This window comes from Dermacentor andersoni, chromosome 3 (genome assembly GCF_023375885.2).
Source record: "Dermacentor andersoni chromosome 3, qqDerAnde1_hic_scaffold, whole genome shotgun sequence".
Lineage (NCBI taxonomy): Eukaryota > Metazoa > Arthropoda > Arachnida > Ixodida > Ixodidae > Dermacentor > Dermacentor andersoni.
In genome coordinates, this window is record NC_092816.1 from 143,669,516 (window position 1) to 143,688,315 (window position 18,800).

At 45.0% G+C, this 18,800-nt stretch overlaps 1 protein-coding gene across 2 annotated transcripts in view; it reads left to right on the forward strand.

The window, feature by feature from the left end:
- LOC126524997 (techylectin-5A-like) overlaps positions 1-18,800 on the forward strand; it is an 85,459-nt gene that overhangs the window by 26,849 nt on the left and 39,810 nt on the right. The window contains exon 1 of one of the 2 annotated variants that reach the window (XM_055067545.2): positions 15,644-15,701. The exons of the other annotated variant lie outside the window; for it this stretch is intronic. The gene's annotated coding sequence lies outside the window, so the exon portion shown is untranslated. Of the gene's footprint in view, positions 1-15,643; positions 15,702-18,800 lie in introns of those variants that run through there. 2 annotated transcript variants of the gene reach the window in all.

The window sequence follows — 18,800 nt, forward strand, 5'->3', positions numbered from 1 at the left end:
GAAAAAGAGGGTACACTCTATGCTCAACGAAAACGGCGAACATAGTCGGCCATCGTCGAACACACGATCAGCGAGTCAAGCGTGTCGGTTTGTATAGATCAGTCGTCCAATGTTCCAGAGTAATCGCTGGAACCCGCTTGCGTTCCACAAAGTTCTAGGCCATTCACATTTCGCATGCATGCAATAAGATTTACACAAGGTTCAGCGACAACAGACAGCGGATAGAAGCATCGATAACATTCTAGAAACTTCCGACACATGCAGACGCGTCCTGCGCTGAGCGATAACATTTCTTAGACGGTGAAAGCACTCACCCGTAAAAGATAAACGAGTTCACGTGTCAATTCCCCCCTCTAAAAAGGCATCGTCCCGATAGTACAAACATAACGGGAGGTGAAACAAAAAAAGGACACTTGTTAAACAAAGTAACAAAACAACAAAGAAACAAAGTCTAAGGTGACACAGTCCAAAAAAGTCCAACGTTCAGCTATGCGACGGCCCCAAAGTTCAGTAGCGCTGGTGGAATGGCTTAAGTCGCACAACATGAACTACTTCAGGTCGTGAGCGGCGCCGCTGTGATAGCGAAATGCTGTCTGGCACGACCTCATAGTGGAGTGCGCCAATGCGTCGGATTATCTTGAATGGTCCGAAATAGCGGCGTAAAAGCTTCTTGCTCAGTCCTCATGGGCGTATAGCGGTCCAAACACGATCGCCGGGTTGGTACTCGACGTAGCGTCGTCGAAGGTTGTAGTGTCGGCTGTCGGTCCTCTGCTGGCTCTTGATTCGCAGGCGGGCGAGCTGTCGGGCTTCTTCGGCGCGCTGGAGATAGGCGGCGACGTAAAGATTACCTTCGTCGCAGACGTGCGGCAGCATGGCGTAGAGAGTAGTCGTCGGATTCCTGCCGTAAACCAGCTTGAACGGCGTGATCTGTGTTGTTTCTTGCACCGCCGTGTTGTACGCGAAGGTTACGTACGGCAGGACGGCATCCCAGGTCTCATGTTCGACGTCGACGTACATTGCTAGCATGCCGGCGAGGGCCTTGTTCAGGCACTCCGTGAGACCATTCGTCTGCGGGTGGTAGGTAGTTGTCCTCCTGTGGCTTGTCTGGCTGTATTGCAGAATTGCTTGGGTGAGCTCTGCTGTAAAGGCCGTTCCTCTGTCGGCGATGAGGACTTCTGGGGCACCATGCCGCAGCAGGATGTTCTCGACGAAAAATTTCGTCACTTCGGCTGCGCTGCCTCTCGGTAGAGCTTTAGTTTCAGCCAAGCAGGTGAGATAGTCCGTCGCCACGACGATCCACTTACTGCCGGATGTTGATGTCGGAAACCATCCTAACAAATCCATCCCGATCTGCTGAAATGGTCGGCAAGGAGGTTCGATCGGCTGTAGTAATCCTGCTGGCCTTGACGGTGGTGTCTGACAATCTCGGCACGTCTTGACGTAACGGGAGACGTCGGCAGTAATACCTTTCCTGTATCTTCGACAGCGTCCGGGAGAATCCGATGTGCCCAGCGGTTGGATCGTCATGTAGGGCGTGGAGTACTTCTGGACGCAGCGCCGACAGAACAACAAGAAGGTAGCTGGCGCGGACTGGCGAATAGTTCTTCACGAGCAGGTTATTTTGTAGCGTGAACGAAGACAATGCGCGCTTAAATTCTCTAGGGACAACGTCGGTGTTCCCTTCTAAATACTCGACGAGGGCTTTTAGCTCCGGGACTGCTCGTTGCTGTTTAGTGAAAGCTTCCGCCCTTATTATTCCGAGGAAGGCTCGCTGTCCTCGTCGTCTTGCGGCGGGGGATCGATGGGGGTGCGTGATAGGCAGTCGGCGTCAGAGTGTTTCGTCCGGACTTGTAGATTACCGTGACGTCATATTCTTGCAGTCTGAGGCTCCACTGCGCCAGCCGTCCAGAAGGGTCCTTTAAGTTAGCTAGCCAACACAACGCGTGATGGTCACTGACGACTTTCAACGGCCTGTCATATAGGTAAGGGCGGAATTTTGCTGTAGCCCAAATGATGACGAGGCATTCCTTCTCAGTCGTCGAATAATTGCTTTCCGCTTTTGACAGCGATCGGCTAGCATAAGATATCACCCTTTCAAGTCCGTCTTTCCTCTGGAATAGGACGGCACCGAGGCCTAGGCTAGTGGCGTCAGTGTGGATTTTGGTATCAGCGTCTTCGCCGAAGCGTGCAAGTACCGGCGGCTGCTGCATGTGTCATTTGAGTTCTTGAAATGCGGCGGCCTGTGGCGCTTCCGGCTTGAACTCGACATCACAATTGCTTAGATGTGTTAGCGGCTCAACGATGCGGGAAAAGTCCTCGACAAAGCGCCTGTAGTAGGCACACATGCCAAGGAATCTGCGCACTGCCTTCTTGTCGGTTGGCTGCGGTAACTTTACGATGGCAGGTGTCTTCAGCGGGTCGGGGCGTACTCCAGATTTGCTGATGACGTGGCCCAGAAACAGAAGCTCACAGTAAGCGAAGCTGCACTTTTCCGGCTCCAGAGTGAGCCCTGATGACTTGATGGCCTCTAATACTGTCGCAAGCCGCGTAAGGTGATCGTCGAAATTTCCAGCGAAGACAACGACGTCATCCAAGCAAACAAGACACGTCTGCCACTCCAATTCTGCTAGCACCGTGTCCATAACGCGCTGAAAAGTTGCAGGCGCCGAGCATAGTCCGAATGGCATGACCTTGAACTCGTAGTGGCCGTCTGGCGTGATGAAGGCGGTTTTTTTGCGATTTTTTTGCGACTTCTATTTACCAGTAGCCAGACTTGAGGTCCATCGACGAGAAGTATTTAGCGTTGCAGAGCCGATCAAATGTGTCGTCTATCCGTGGAAGGGGGTATACGTCCTTCTTCGTGGTCTTCTTCAGTCGACGATAATCGGCGTAGAAACTTCGGGTTCCGTCCTTTTTCTTCACCAGGACTACTGTAGCTGCCAACGGACTTTTAGACGGCTGGATGGTGTCGTCGCGCAGCATTTTGTCGACTTGATGCCTAATAACTTCACGTTCTCGCGTCGAAGCTCGGTAAGGGCTCTGGCGGAGTGGTCGAGCGCACTCTCCAGTTATTATGCGATGCTTTGCAACGGGTGTTTGTCGAATCCTCGATGACGTCGAAAAGCAGTATTTGTATCGTCGGAGAAGACTTCTGAGGTGTTGTTGCTTACTCATGGTGAGACCTGGTTTTACGTCGACGTCTGGTTCCGGAACTATGGTCGTCGGGGTAGATACTGCAGAATCCGAGAGAACAAACGCATTGCTGGTTTCCAGAAGTTCCTCGATGTACGCGATCGTCGTTCCCTTGTTGATGTGCTTGAACTCCTGGCTGAAGTTTGTCAGCAACACGTTCGTCTTTCCTCCGTGCAGTTGAGCGATGCCTCTTGCGACCCAAATTTCACGGTCTAGCAGTAGACTAGCGGTCTAGGCACTAATTTTCCTTGCAAACATATTCAAAAATGTTAATCTGGACTCGGGACTAGCGGATTCTTCTTCAAATATGTCTGGCTTCACGTGTTCAAGATTCGGTTTATCTATTCCTCTTTCAGTCACATTCACAACCAAAGTTTTCATTCATTTTGCTATCTGTTCCGCTCCTGTTGGACTTCAACAAACTTAGTAATCAGGTTGACGCCTCTGTCAGACGAAGCAACCCTAGCAGGTTTCACGCAGTTTCGATATTCTCATAATCGTCAAGTTTCATATTCAGATTCACTTTTTGTTTTGCCATTAAATCATCTAAAGTGAGCTCTGTTGTAGCGGTTATATAGGAGACAAATGCGTCGGTGCTCACTGCTTCAAGAAGAACATGTTCTTCTTCATCCTGAGGGGCTTCAGCCAAGATTCGGATGCCACCGCGTTGATTTGTTCCAATGATGAAGCTCACCAACATCTCGAGTAGAATGTCAACACAGAAACTATGCGGCTGCGCCAAATTGTAATATGACAAAATAGGGCTAGCCTATTGTGTCAGCTACGTTCTTTATTCTGAACCCCCTGGCAATTAGTTGTATGAGGTCAGACCCTCCCTAACCTCACCACGTCCACGTACCAGAAGCACTAGAAGCGTACCTTGCCCCACCTTGAATTTAAATTCATTCATTTTGTCTGCAACTGCTGCCGCGTCTAAGAGTAGCCTTTCCTCAGCTTCCTACATCGCATTTTCTACCTTCTGCCCTCTGCCCATGTAGAAGAGCCATGATTGAAAAGTGGCGAGGCAGTTATTCACTGGTTTCGCGACTACGTGAGTACAAACTATGCTCTGCCTCCTCTCCTTGCTTCCTCCCTACCATTACATCTACCTCCACTCTGCACTATTGAACATAAGTAGAAACGTTAGCATAGCAGTTTCTACAGTGCTGTAGCGGGGAGTCACTGTCAATCAAAGCTGCCGAGAGGGTATTGTGGCGATGACCAGGGTGCACCAGAGGGCAGTCTGTTGACGCAATAGAAAGGCCTCAGCTTTCTCCGCCGCGTTCCTGCCCTGTATATACATGCTATGAACAGCTTCACGACGCGGCTTGCATGATAGCAGCAGCAGCACCAACAGGAGTGGAAAATGCGAAGGAAGAGGTAAAGAAACTTTAAATATAATCATGCGCGCGTTTCTGGTCTGTCATAACTGTACTATCGTGAGCATTATGAGCGGGAACACAGGAGCGCGTGTCAGATAGCCTCGAACCCTGCTATGGGCGATATGCGGCGGCCGCCGTCAGAAACAAAGTAGAAAGGAGGACGCTGCTCTAATCGCTGTTAGCTGTTTATAATCGCTGTTTATACAAAGTGCGAAACTTCACATCGCCAGTACACATTGATGAAAATGTTTGATATTGTTCTTACTAATAACTTTGTGGACCGAAGCGTGGCCAATAGCATCACTATTTTGAAGCGCAAATATTCGAAAACTACTTCCTTGGGAAGCCTATCCGTCTCTCGGGAACACTTGACACGATGTGCACCATAAGATATAGATGAGGTCTTTCGGGAGTATATATGAAGATACCTACCGACGCGAATATACTGACGCTAAACACAAGAACTGGTGTCTAAGACCAATGCTCTAAATAAAAGCATGACTGAACAAAAAGTGACTCGCTGTAAGTCACCGCGCACGTAAGCGTCTTATCGGCTATCGGCGGCCAGTGAAATGCCGTAAGCTGCCGTTTTCGACAAACGCAGGCGTGCTGGGAGTGCCAACAATTAGCGGAAGAGCGCCCCATTTCCCGTATGTTTTTGAAAGCGCCATCCGCGTATGGCTCTAACTCGGCTTCGAGGCTATTTGCCACGCGTTCGCGTGTTCCCGCTCCTATTGCTCACGATAGTACATGCGACCGTGTTGTAGCTGTTGTAAGTGGCTGCGCATAGCTCTAGATAATGCCACATCGAAAAAATGGCGGTTGTGTAAACGAACGCCTCCGAGAATATTTGAGTTTATTAAAAGGTTGTGTTGGCAGCCACCTAGCCAAGCATAGCTTGCATTGTGATTGTCGAGCACTGCTTAATCATTGCAAAATACTTAGGGGTTGCACAAGCGTGCAGGTGAGATATACAAAGTATTTTGCATCGACAAACAATTGATATGTGCGTTAGTGTGCTTTCGATATTGCTTCTTACCAAAGGAACTCAGGCGTCTTCCGCTTAGATGATGGCAACCATCATTTAAGCGGAACTATGCGGAACAGATATTCAAGCTGTTGTATATTTATATTGAACATCGTGGATATCTTTCTGACGGTGTATTTCTACTTTCGTATGTCCTCTCCATCCTGCCTATTGAAGTTCCCATGTATATTGCTGTGCGCGCAATAAAATATCAGTTGATAGTCACCGCTTCGTCTGTCGCAGTATGCTCGTTCCGTTCTTCGTGGTTTTAGTCTTTTTTTTTTTTTTTTGGACATGTACCGACCGGCCCAAGTTAGCACTTCATTATATGAAAAGAAAGGGGTGGAAGGCGAGAAAAGCTATCTGGTTCAAACGCACATGTTCTAATCTATGTGAAGTGAACCTTTAGTAAAGCGGGTGTTTAAATGCTTTAAACTACTCCGATGCACACAATTTTGTTTACTTCGACCTTGTCAAACCTTTAATGTGGTGCTACGCTTGCGTTTATTCCCCGCAAGGGCTACGATTTTGCTATAATTTGTTCTTGCTATTGCATAAATTGCTCACAAGCTACGCGGAGATGCAAACTCGAAATCCGGTGGGTACACAATGGGAGATGTCTGCGAAGCAATGTCAAGAGGACGCATCATGCTTGTCAATGGAACAATGGTGATGGCAGGTGCATGCACGGAAAACAGTTGCGCGAATACTTCCTTTCAGAACTGTACTGGGGTTCCGCATTTGTCGTTAAGCCTACAATTGCATTTCGTTGTACTTGAATGTCATGTTTCGGTACCATGTGTGTTTTTGACTTTATTAATATTATTATTATTATTATTATTTGTTTTGAATACATTGTACTTTGGTGTAATAAAAGAGAGTTTTAGAATGCGGGCCAAAAACGTTTGGAGCGCCAAAGAAATAGAGTCGAAGCCACTGAGCGTGCGCGAGACGCAAACTGCGTTTGGGTTTTGCGTCGGGCACGCTATTTCACTGATTCAGCGAGAGCCCCAAAAACTGCCCCAAAAGCTTTGCGTCAACAAACATGGCGGCACCCATTGGAGTGGCGGCTCTAACTTAGCACCAAACTGAGCTTGATTCGTGGTAACGCATGAAGTTCGCAAGCTGGGATAAGTGACTGAGGTTATTGCTTTCTCTCAACTAGCGTGTGTTATGAAGATTGATTCATTAGGCACCGCTGATTCCTAATACTATTGTCGATTTCGTGGATCGTAGGCCTTCCATGGCTTAGCTTAACTGATGAAGGCGCGTAAAGTTGGTTACTCAAAACTAAGCGCAACCAATTGTTTGCTGCTAATAGAAGAACCTCTAAGTAGTGATTAAAAGAGAAAACACGAATGTCAAAATTATTCTTGTTAACGTAAAATGGTATATTTTGTTTAAATATTTCTAACACCTTTTCTTTCACGTTGTAGCGGCGCTGCAGGTGCAAGACACTATCCGCAAACGCAAAGCCCTATTCTAAAACTCTTCACTTCTGCATGCCTCAACGCTAACACCCATTAAGCTATTTGGTGCCCCTAACCTTTGGGGCCCCTAGTCTAAAGCTCTCTAACGCGACGTTATTATTAAATTTATTAGTTCTAGTAATACCCACAGATCCTAAATGTATGTATCGGTTATCTTTATCGGTATTTTATGTTATTACTTTTTCTATACTAGTTTAAACATTTTTGTTTACGTGTGCTACCTTTATGCATGTTATCTATAACATTCTGTGTATGCTGCCTTGAGTACGGACCCCCGGAAACCTAGCTGCATTTGGCCGCTATTAGCTAGGGGCGACCCCCACCCATTATGCTGAAAATAAAATCGATTGATTGAATGTTTGAGTGATTGATTGATTGATTGATTGATTGATTGATTGATTGATTGATTGATTGATTGATTGGTTGATTGATTGATTGAGTAGCACAAATATTTAGTAACATTTCATCAATCTGTACCTTATGTTTTACTGTGGCACGTGCCGATTCTAGAGGATAGGCCATGAAAAGGCGCACACGCGCATTAAAAGAAAATAAAGTAAATTGAAGAATCTCCTTAATATTGCTCCTATGCTCTATGTAGGCGACAGAGACAAAGACGGAAGTTTTAGCGGACCCTGTCTTGTACTGTGGAAGATCCAAAAACCCAGAGGGATGGACGCTTGAGCTTGAAAGATTTGAACATCGCCATCGGCACCTTAAACAGCCTGTTTATCAGCTTATTGCCGGCATATTTGTTCGCTCTTTTTTTTGTTCCTGTACATTCGCCATTGTTGCTCACGGTTCCTTACATAAACTACCTAGACAAATCTGATTAATTCTTTGTTTGCTTTTTGATCCGTTCTAACATTTCTGTGCTTGAGTTGAGTTATTGCACCGTTTAGTTAAATATATAGCTCACCGCAAGAAGAGCCCGCTAAGGTGGCTAAGGGGCTACAACGTGGCGCCTGGTGGAACTAATACAAACACCCACAAGGGCATAACAAGAAGACAAAAACGGCATTTGAGGGCCCCTACGGGTCCCTTGTTCACAGTGATAGCAAACGCCATGATTCTTGTTTAACTATCGGGGAGATGGCGCAGTGCGCGTGAATATATTTCGAGCAGATATACGTGAGTCCTGCTAATCGCTTGGTTGGTCGTCTGAATGCGTAGTGATCTTAACAGTAATCACGAAGGCAATAGCTTCTACGAGGCGATAACGGACATTCTAAGCAAGTCCCCGTCTATGTAATGTCGTCTTCTCATTGTAGTCAGTTAACGCGTTTGAAACAAATTTGCCTTTGGCGACGTTGTATTGATGCTGATTAGGGTGTCTTTTGAAATATCCGGATTCGCCAACATAGGCTTCTCCACATCCTTCAAATGGGACTTCATACACAACAAAAGGCTTGTGCGATCTTTCCAATGGGTTATTTACCCGCACAAGTACACCCTGTAACCTGCTGTAAAGGGCATGTTCCAACCAACGCCGCAGTCAGTAAACGCTCTGGCCAAAGGCTCGCTCAAGCCGCGCACACAGGGAATGGTATTGCACTTTTTTTATCTTTGGCATCACGAGGCAGCTGGGCGCTTAGGCACGAGGACATTCTTGCTCCCTTAGCAGTTGAGTTATCTACCCTTCACTTGTCTGGTCCTTTCCGTACCGACATCAACTCAGCTGTGTGGCCTTGTAGTACTACTCGAGCAAAGACGAAACGCGCAGCCGTGCAGGGATGAAGGCCACCGAGCGCTTATGGCCCTTGGGATTCGGGGAAAGCGTGCAGCGTTGATCTGCCAAGCACGAGGTCGTGTTGCTAACACAACGGCCGCGAATTTTGGGCGCGAAAACTCGAAAAAAACGCCCGTGTACCAAGCAGTGGGTGCAAAGTAAAGACACCGAGGTAGTCAAAATTATACCGGAGTCGTCCACTATGGTGTACATCATAATCACACTACTAGTTTTGGCACGCGAAACACGAGAATGTTTGCCCTAAGGAGAGAAAATGGCTCTTGGACAAGTCCCCGAACTTTATTAGTGGCCTACTGACAGCACAAACTGAAATACGAAAAAGAATATAACTGATCAAAGCGCCTGTTCCCCATATATGCATAAGTGCGACGTTCAATTTCTCTGTAATCAATTAATTCCGATGCGTGGAATTGCCCAAACGGGCCGTTCTGAAGCCTCAATTTATCCACTGATGGTTACAGGTGAACATTAATCACATTAATTAAAAGCGCATAGGAATCTTGGCTAACTGGGACACTCAGGAAATTCTGTTCATATTTTCATATTCTTATATGAAGTACATACGCGAACTTAGTAATTTTGTTGTGGTTTTACGGCAAGTACTGTGAGGCCAAGGCGAAAACCAAGCAAACTATATAACGGCAAGTAAAACTTTATGTAGCTGATTTTCACTTGCACGCCTTTTATTGTTTTTATTGTTATGCTAATCACCGTTTAGGTCCCAGCTGCGCCAATATTTGTTCTACGCTCACGTAGGGGTGGTAAAGATTGGTCTCTTCAGCCAAGTGGCTTGTTTCTTTTTTTACCTCTATCGGTTTCTTTTGCCTCGGAAAAGTATATTTTGAGCCGTGTATAGCTTACGAACCATGCTCTGGCGTTTTCCTTGAAAAAAAAAGCCTTATATTTATTTCCTGCACCACATTACACAAATGCAGTGGCTTTTTTTATTTGCCTGCGAGGCTTCTTCTAGCCATTGCAGCGAGACTTTTCTTCGGTGCGTTTCTTCATATTGTATATTCAATGCATATCGTCAAGTCTGACTCAACGCGGTTTGAACCACTGATGTCGTGTAAACTGAGTATTCAAAGTGCTTTATTTTCCAGTAAATGAGAATAAATTGTGGGGTGATAATTGCTAGAACCACAACCTCCTTTTGAAGAACGCCGAAGTGGTAGTCGCTGAATTAATTTCGACCTCTCCTGGCGTTCTTTAACGTGCACCTAATGCACGGTATATGGGTACTCTTGCATTTCGGGCCCGTAGAAATTTGGCCACCACGGAAGGCATTTGAGCCCTCGTCCTCGTGCTGAGCAGAGCAACTGGAAAGCCGCTAAGAAACCACAGCATATTATTTTCGGTTTATGTCCACGTGCTCAGCTAACATTCAAGCACATTATCGTTTTAATTGTTAAATGTTCACTTTCCCCTATGTCAGAGCCCTATATCAACTTCTTTCTTTTTTTAACTTATGAAAATGCTTAGAAGTCGCGTGTCATAGATCGCACTCTTATATTCCTATAAGTATATTGATCGAGGAGATAGACATAATGTGCACGATAAATCAAAATAAGTATAAAATTAATAAGTAAATTACTGTCTCTTCTATATAATAACATCATGAGCACATGTGGAAGTTGGTGAACTGAAGCTAGTGAGCTTTTAGCGCGCGCACACTATGATCGAAGCTTGAAAGTAGAACCAAAGTAGGTAAACACACCATGGAAATTGCCGTAAAATTTATTCTTGCTCCCTTAGCATATAGTAATTTAAAACACAGCTTCAGAGGAAATGAAGGCTAAATTTACCTGGACCTTCGATGCATTTCGACGCTCAACATATAAACATATTGACATGTCTTGACACGTCATGTTTATCTTTAACGGGCGACCACGTTTCAACGCCTAACAAATGTTATCGCACAGCGCAGGAAGCGCCTGCATGCATCGGAATTTTTTAGAATGTTATCGATGGTTCCATCCGCTGTCTGTGACCGAACCTTGTCTAATCTGATTGCAGGTGTGCGCGACGCGAATAAGGTAGAACTTTGTGGAAGGCGCGCGGGTCCCAGTAATTACTCTGCAACATTCGACGATGGATGTATAAAAGCCGACGCGCTTTACCCGCTGATCCGATTTTGACGATCAGCGACTGTGTTCGCCGCTGTCGCCCTTCTTTTAGCGTAGGCTGTTTTTAAGGGCACAGGTTCGCCCAACAAGAGTTAGCTTCGTCTTTCACATTATTGCTGCTGTGTTCTTTATACGTCATTACCACGTGACAATATGGATGAACATATCGAAGCCGCTGCCATCCTCAGAATTGTGTCCCGATATATATATCTCTACCTCGAGCGTACCGTAATTTTGGAAGAACGCTAACATAATCCTAATCCATAAGAAAGGGGACGCCAAAGACTTGAAAAATTATAGACCAATCAGCTTACTGTCCGGTGCCTACAAAATATTTACTAAGGTAATCGCAAATAGAATCAGGAACACCTTAGACTTCTGTCAAGCAAAGGACCAGGCAGGATTCCGTAAAGGCTACTCAACAATAGATCATATTCACACTATCAATCAGGTGATAGAGAAATGTGCGCAATATAACCAACCCTTATATATAGCTTTCATTGATTACGAGAAAGTGTTTGATTTTGCCGAAACCTCGGCAGTCATGAAGGCATTACCGAATCAGGGTGTAGACGAGCCGTATGTAAAAATACTGAAAGATATCTATAGTGGCTCCACAGCCACCGTAGTCCTCCATAAAGAAAGCAACAAAATCCCAATAAAGAAAGGCGTCAGGCAGGGAGATGCGATCTCTCCAATGCTATTCACAGCGTGTTTACAGGAGGTATTCAGAGACCTGGATTGGGAAGAATTGGGGATAAAAGTTAATGGAGAATACCTTAGTAACTTGCGATTCGCTGATGATATTGCCTTACTTAGTAACTCAGGGGACCAATTGCAATGCATGCTCACTGACCTCGAGAGGCTAAGCAGAAGAGTGGGTCTAAAAATTAATCTGCAGAAAACTAAAGTAATGTTTAACAGTCTCGGAAGAGAATAGCAATTTACAATAGGCAGCGAGGCATTGGAAGTCGTAAGGGAATACATCTTCTTAGGGCAGGTAGTGACGGCGGATCCGGATCATGAGACGGAAATAATCAAAAGAATAAGAATGGGCTGGGGTGCGTTTGTCAGGCATTCTCAGATCATGAACAGCAGGTTGCCATTATTCCTCAAGAGAAAAGTGTATAATAGCTGTGTCTTACCAGTACTCACCTACGGGGCAGAAACCTGGAGGCTTACGAAAAGGGTTCTACTCAAATTGAGGACGACGCAACGAGCTATGCAAAGAAGAATAATAGGTGTAACGTTAAGGGATAAGAAAAGAGCAGATTCGGTGAGGGAACAAACGCGAGTTAATGACATCTTAGTTGAAATCAAGAAAAACAAATGGGCATGGGCAGGACATGTAATGAGGAGGGAAGATAACCGATTGTCATTAAGGGTTACGGACTGGATCCCAAGCGAAGGGAAGCGTAGCAGGGGGCGGCAGAAATTTAGGTGGGCGGATGAGATTAAGAAGTTTGCAGGGACGGCATGGCCACAATTAGTACATGACCGGGGTTGTTGGAGAAGTATGGGAGAGGCCTTTGCCCTGCAGTGGGCGTAACCAGGCTGATGATGATGATGATGATGATGATTATATATGTCTTGCCAACACATGGGATCAAATGTGTAAATTGCTCAATGTTTACTAGAGCAACCAGTTCAACAATTTATCAGCAAATATTTTTCTCAGTAGATATGCATTTTTCTTGGTTTTCTATAGAATGTACTTTAGGGAGCAGAAATCTGCTGGCTGCTAGAAGCAATTCAATGAACACCTCATTGCTTATACTAAGTGACAATTTGATTTGTTGTCCTTTTGCAAGAAGGCTCTCCGAGTATAGCAACTGTTTGTGCTTTTGTGATTGAGGTCATGCTTTAAAAATATGACAAAAATAATCTCATCATGACTATCGATGGTGACGCGATTAACATTTGAGCAATGCAGCGACACACCGTAATAAGTCAAATTTGTTTAAAGGAAGTGGTTGTCATTCTGACATTTCCGTTCCTTTGGTTTGATGTAGCATAATCTGGTATCATTCCATTTTGCTATGGCACTCGCTTTCCATAGTAACGCTTGAGTATGGTGGCATGACGAAGACTCTATGACGCCAACGCTCCGTCGTTTATAAAATAGTACAGAAGGAATCCCGCAGTTGGTACGACAAAAGCGGTATGACGCCAACGACACGATTGTATTGTGGTGACCATTCATAAATGATGGTGTTGGCATGACGACGAAAACAAGACGACGCCAGCATAAAGACGATTGGGTTGTGACTAGTGCTTGGTGACCTTGGCGTGGCAATGACATTATGAGGCCAAACAGATGATGAAATTGAAAAGACCACGATGGTATGGCAAGGACGGCACGGCGACGACAGTATGATAAAGAGCACATGATAGTGACAGTCGGAACACAACGCCATGACGACGACGGCATGGCAGCGGTGGCATAATCTCGAAAGAATCATGACTGCATAGTTACGATGGATTGACGAAGGAATGACGTCAATGGCAAGACGAATGCATTATGACGACAAGGGCCGGACACAACGGGATGACTCGAGTGATGACAATGGTGAGACGACAGCGTGACGACTATGGTAGGATGACGAGTGTGTGGCGATGAGGGCATGTCGAGAGTAGGATGACGAAAATAGAACGACGAAGATACAATGACTGCGATGCCATCACGGCCATGGTATGAAGATGACACAATGACGACGATAGCATTACAACAGTATCTGGACAACCAGATGATGACGAGCGTATGACAATGGCGTAATGACGACTGTAACGCGAAGCCTGTATAACGAAGATGGCTTGACGATGAGAGGGTGATGAACACTGCATGACTAGATGTGATTGATGAAGCTGGAGCGGCACCCGCCGTGGTTGCTCAGTGGCTATGGTGTTAGGCTGCTAAGTACGAGGTCGCGGGATCGAATCCCGGCCACGGCGGCCGCATTTCGATGGGGGCGAAATGCGAAAACACGCGTGTACTTAGATTTAGGTGCACGTTAAAGAACCCCGGTGGTCGAAATTTCCGGAGCCCTCCACTACGGCGTGCCTCATAATCAGAAAGTGGTTTTGGCACGTGAAACCCCATAATTTAAGCTGGAGTGGCGATGTGACAACGAACACGACGGTATCATCTCCGCGAGCACATACTTTATGGCACAAGCTTGTACTCAACTTGGACCACTGCGTCGTAGAAAGTATGACGACGACGGCATAAAGAGAGCCGGGTGAAAGAGCTAAAATGACAACGATCAGCGAGCGCTAATCTGACGGTCGAAGCCATGAGACAAGTTGTCCTCTGGGTCGCTGCAGTAGGGGTGACGAGTGTCAGATGATAAACATGGGATGATTACGACCGAACGAGCATGACGGCATCACGACCGTGAGCACACATCTAGTGGCAGAAGCTGGTAGACAACTTTTGTCACTGGGCCCACGATAGAGTTATATGGTACACAGGCTCGAATGACAATATCATTAATGACAATGAAGTGCTAATTTTTATCCCTCTCGCTAACGAAACCTGTATATTATTTATTGCAGCCATCGAAGCATCCAGGGTACGAAAGCGCTTTCTGCGATTATAAACGCCAGGCACTTCGCATGCGGCACCTATTCCCTAAGTGTCTGTATTGAAATTTGCAGATTTTACTACAGCTGCATCGAACTCACTTGTGCTGGCGTGTTATTCGCGAAAGAGAAACAAGATTTGCTCTATTGTTAAGAGCTATACAGGCTTTCTTGCCCATTCTTCTGATGTCTTTGCTGACGCCTATAATGCAAGTGAGAAAAGTTCCTTTTTGGGCTATTTGGTGACATGAAGAGTAGTAGCTACTGCGTTTGGCGTTTATTGTTTTCAAGTTTGTTTGGAAATGTAGCATTGGCGTGGCCATTTCTGCTGAGCGCAATTACATCATTGTGCCTATGTCAGTTCGCTTCCGCAGGCGGAAAGTGTTGTTGAAGAGTAACAATACGTCAGTTACCATTACCTTGAAAAACGTTTCTTATTTTAAAAAAATGAGTTAGACGTGTCCGAACAATGAAAAATTATCCCTTTCCTTAGACCTACGTGTCTTTTTGAGCGTAAATAAGATCACAGAGAAAGACGGTGCACCCAAGCCAATATGGGTACAATGTAAGTGAGCTCGTTCTGCTGAGTTTCAAGTGGTCAGCACTGCGTGCAATGCGCGTACAAGTGCGGCACTAGGAATGGATATTTACTTGGCTTTATTGTTTTTCCAGTAAAGTCTAAAGCTGAAGGCTGTCTTTTCTTATATGCGCCGCGCATATTTTGTTTCGCACCCGGAATCTATATGCGTAGCAACACTTGACTTCTTTTTTAGATAGAAGCAACGCTACTTTCAACAGCACGAAAATGACATTGAAAAGACTGCTGTAATGCTGCGGAAATTGAGAGGTACAATGTCAGAAGTAGGAACGAGGTCGTACTTGGAGTCAAGGTCACTCTACAAAAACATGAATTTAGTGCGACTGTACACTACATGTGCACGCCTGAATAAAGAAAAAAGAGAGCGGCATAGGGACAATCAGGTAGCGCGCTGCACGAATGCCTGTTGCAGGATCTCGTTCATTGTCTCAAATCGCTCTTTCTTTGTTAGATATATCCGAATATATAGAAGCACTATTTTGGTCGACTTCAAGATAGTCTTTTGGCTTGGCCTATGCAAGTTTACTGGAAGAAAACTGAGCGGTCTTCGTAACGTAAGAATAATTCCGTCCTATTTAGTCATAGCCTTATCTGCATTGCTCCGTTCGAGAAACTATTATGCAAATACATAAATAAAAACAATGTATGTCGTTGCTGCAATAACTTGATAATTATTGTTTGAGATAAGCGTGGTGTTAAATCAACGCTTCTAGGCGAGCACACGTGCTCGCAATTACAAGTAGCTGAATGCATGAATGTTTTGTTTAATATGTTCAAATTCAAATTGATAAAATGTGAAACCACTTCTGTTCATACCAATATTCTAAAATTGGTTCAATCGAATTTGGCTATTCTTCTTTAAGAGCCGATATTATTTTATTTAAACGCGAAATGCACCGTATATGTTGCTTTACGTGCTTGCTCGTCACAATTGGGCACCGTTTGATCCTCAACGTAACCGTTTAATTTTAATGATATTCAATTTTCCCCATCGTCAGCTAACCGACTGGCGCTCGAGCAAACTTATCGCAAGGATATCCCAGCCGTGGACGATGGATGATGAGGAAGCTATAGAATTGAACTAAATGAATTCTTAAATTACACCCTCTTAAACTTACACATAAATGCAGCGACATTGAGCCACTACAACGCTTGAAATCAAACGGGGCGAACGGATTTTTGTCGTGTGAACTTCCAACAAATATTCTTCTTCTAATTCTGATCAGACAAATATTGAAGGCTCCTTCCTGTGTATAATCTTAAGACGTATTAAATGTCCCACATTGCTCACGCATTTGCTCATTCCAAATTTTTAGTTTACATTAAATCTATATAGAATTATGCCAACAATTGACAGACGGAACAGTTTTCGATTTGTCAACAGCTTGCATATTCGATGCCGTCTTGCTACCTCGTGCTTTGCCTAATCGCATCTTTAAACTTCGCTTTCTTCCCGGTAAAACAGTCGCTACCGCGATATCCGTAAGAATATTCTCTCCCATCACACAGATGTGGTCGTTCAAAACTTTTCCTTTCTTCCCAACTTCCCGCCTTTAAATCCCGTTTTTAGCGTGTTTCAAGGAGGAGGTAAGCACTGGCACACATTTCCAACAACTGTTTAGGTGATTATATTCCTTTTCGCATTTCGTCAGTGGTCAGAGAGGCGCTCGGCCCACGTTATCAAAGGGATCAGGTGACCGGGAACAGCCGATGGTCAGAGTGGCATAGATTCGAGCGGAAACCATCGCTACGACATGGCAGCCTAGTTCATGTAGAACTCAATGTCATATTCGTTAAGGATATTGAAAAATATGCTTTCAAACGAAACATGAACAATGCTCTGCACTTAATACCTTTGCAGCTATAAAAATGCCTGTAACTTTCGCTTTTTTTTTTTTGCGAGCACTGCCGGCAAAATGCCTCTCAAAGTGCATTTCTATTATATTTTACACTTCTGTGCGCCTAATCTGTAATGCACATAGTTCCTTCCGCGCAGTCAGACACACTTTAGATGGCTTGCCTATATGCCCCTGGTAGTAAAAAAGGGGATGTACGATTTTTATCTTGCTCTGTGCATTACTTCTCCACATTATACGTTCTGGCTCCAGCACTCCATGGCCATCTTTACCAGAGGTAAAGTTCCCGGTAAAATGGTAACCCGGAAACAATGAGACGAGTTGGTTGTGGGCGCCTGCTTTTCTGCTTGTGAGCTTCCAATATCTAGTGCAGACCTTAAACGTTCGTAACCCGGTGCTTCCCTACTTGACGAACTTAGATTGAGAACATTGCAAATGCAGATAATGTACGGGTAGCAAAGATTATTGTCTAAAAACATGCAGATGAAAAGATTTGAAGTGTCGAGTTCAGAATATCGATAATATTCCTACTTGATGAGCTGACCAGAAAGATGTGGGACAATTTTCGAACATGAGCTAGGTTCTTTCCACAGCTTAAGGAGCACGATCGCTTATGCGGAGACGTATCCTAGCTCTATAGTGGACAGTACTAAAATATGCAACGCAATAAAACAAGATACGTACATGAATACACTGGAGGAACGTTAGACTATGCCAGGACAGCTCTGCTTCATAAAGTAAAATTACACAATATATATATATATATATATATATATATATATATATATATATATATATCTCGGTGACCTAACCCCAACATATCGTAAGCAGGAGGCTTGCCAGCAATACCCTTGTAATGAAAACATGTCATAGATGCAAAAAGGTGGGCTAGTCAGAGTTTTTTTTTTGTTGTTTGCAGCGTTTCAATAGAAACGAAACGAATTACACAGCACAAAAAACGATGAACTTCAACGGAACATAATCGACTAGAATACAAGTGATCGATGGACATGTCAACAACATTCGGCAAGGTTTAAATCAGCATTAATTGCTGAAAATACGCAGGCCTACAACGGGAAGTGCAAACACGCTCAGAGGGACTAAACTGCGTTTACGGGTTCAAATAATCAATTAGCACATTATATAGGTCACTTAAATTCGAGCATGGTGGATGTTTTGTGGAGGTGTTGGTTTGTTTTGCTGCCTAAACTGCCATACTACTAGCATCGCTTTACCATGTGAAAATGTGTTCTCTGCTACCTGGTGTACACTGTCAGAAGCTCCAGCTAATTTAATAAAAAACGAGAACGGCCTCATTTTTTTTATTTTAGGGCATCCTCCCTTGTCGTGCAGTATGGTATCAGATATACTAATGCACGAGTCAAGCCCATTTGCTGAGTGGCATTCGCTGTCCCTTGCGAGAACTTTAAGCTTACGCGACTCTTAAAAGGTGCTCTGAACTAGTGCTCTGGCTTGGTGAAATAACGTAGTGCGCGGGTAGCATGCGCTGCTCTGTAAATCTCAGCGAAGTCTTGCTGTCGTACGCGGTGGGTGGAGCACGCAAGCAGATCGCGAAATGACCTTTCTGTCAAGCGCTCTCTTTTGAACAGAAGGTCCTGTCCTCATTTTCTCCTCGATGCACTATTTCGTCATCGAACGCACTGTTTCGTCATTTCATTGGACGGCTACTGTTGGCCGATAGCCGACATAAAGCAGTGGTCGGCTACGTGGCATAAATACCGCGGCCGCCGTGAGGTGCCGCCACGAGTCCACTGACTTAGCACACTGCGGGTCGCT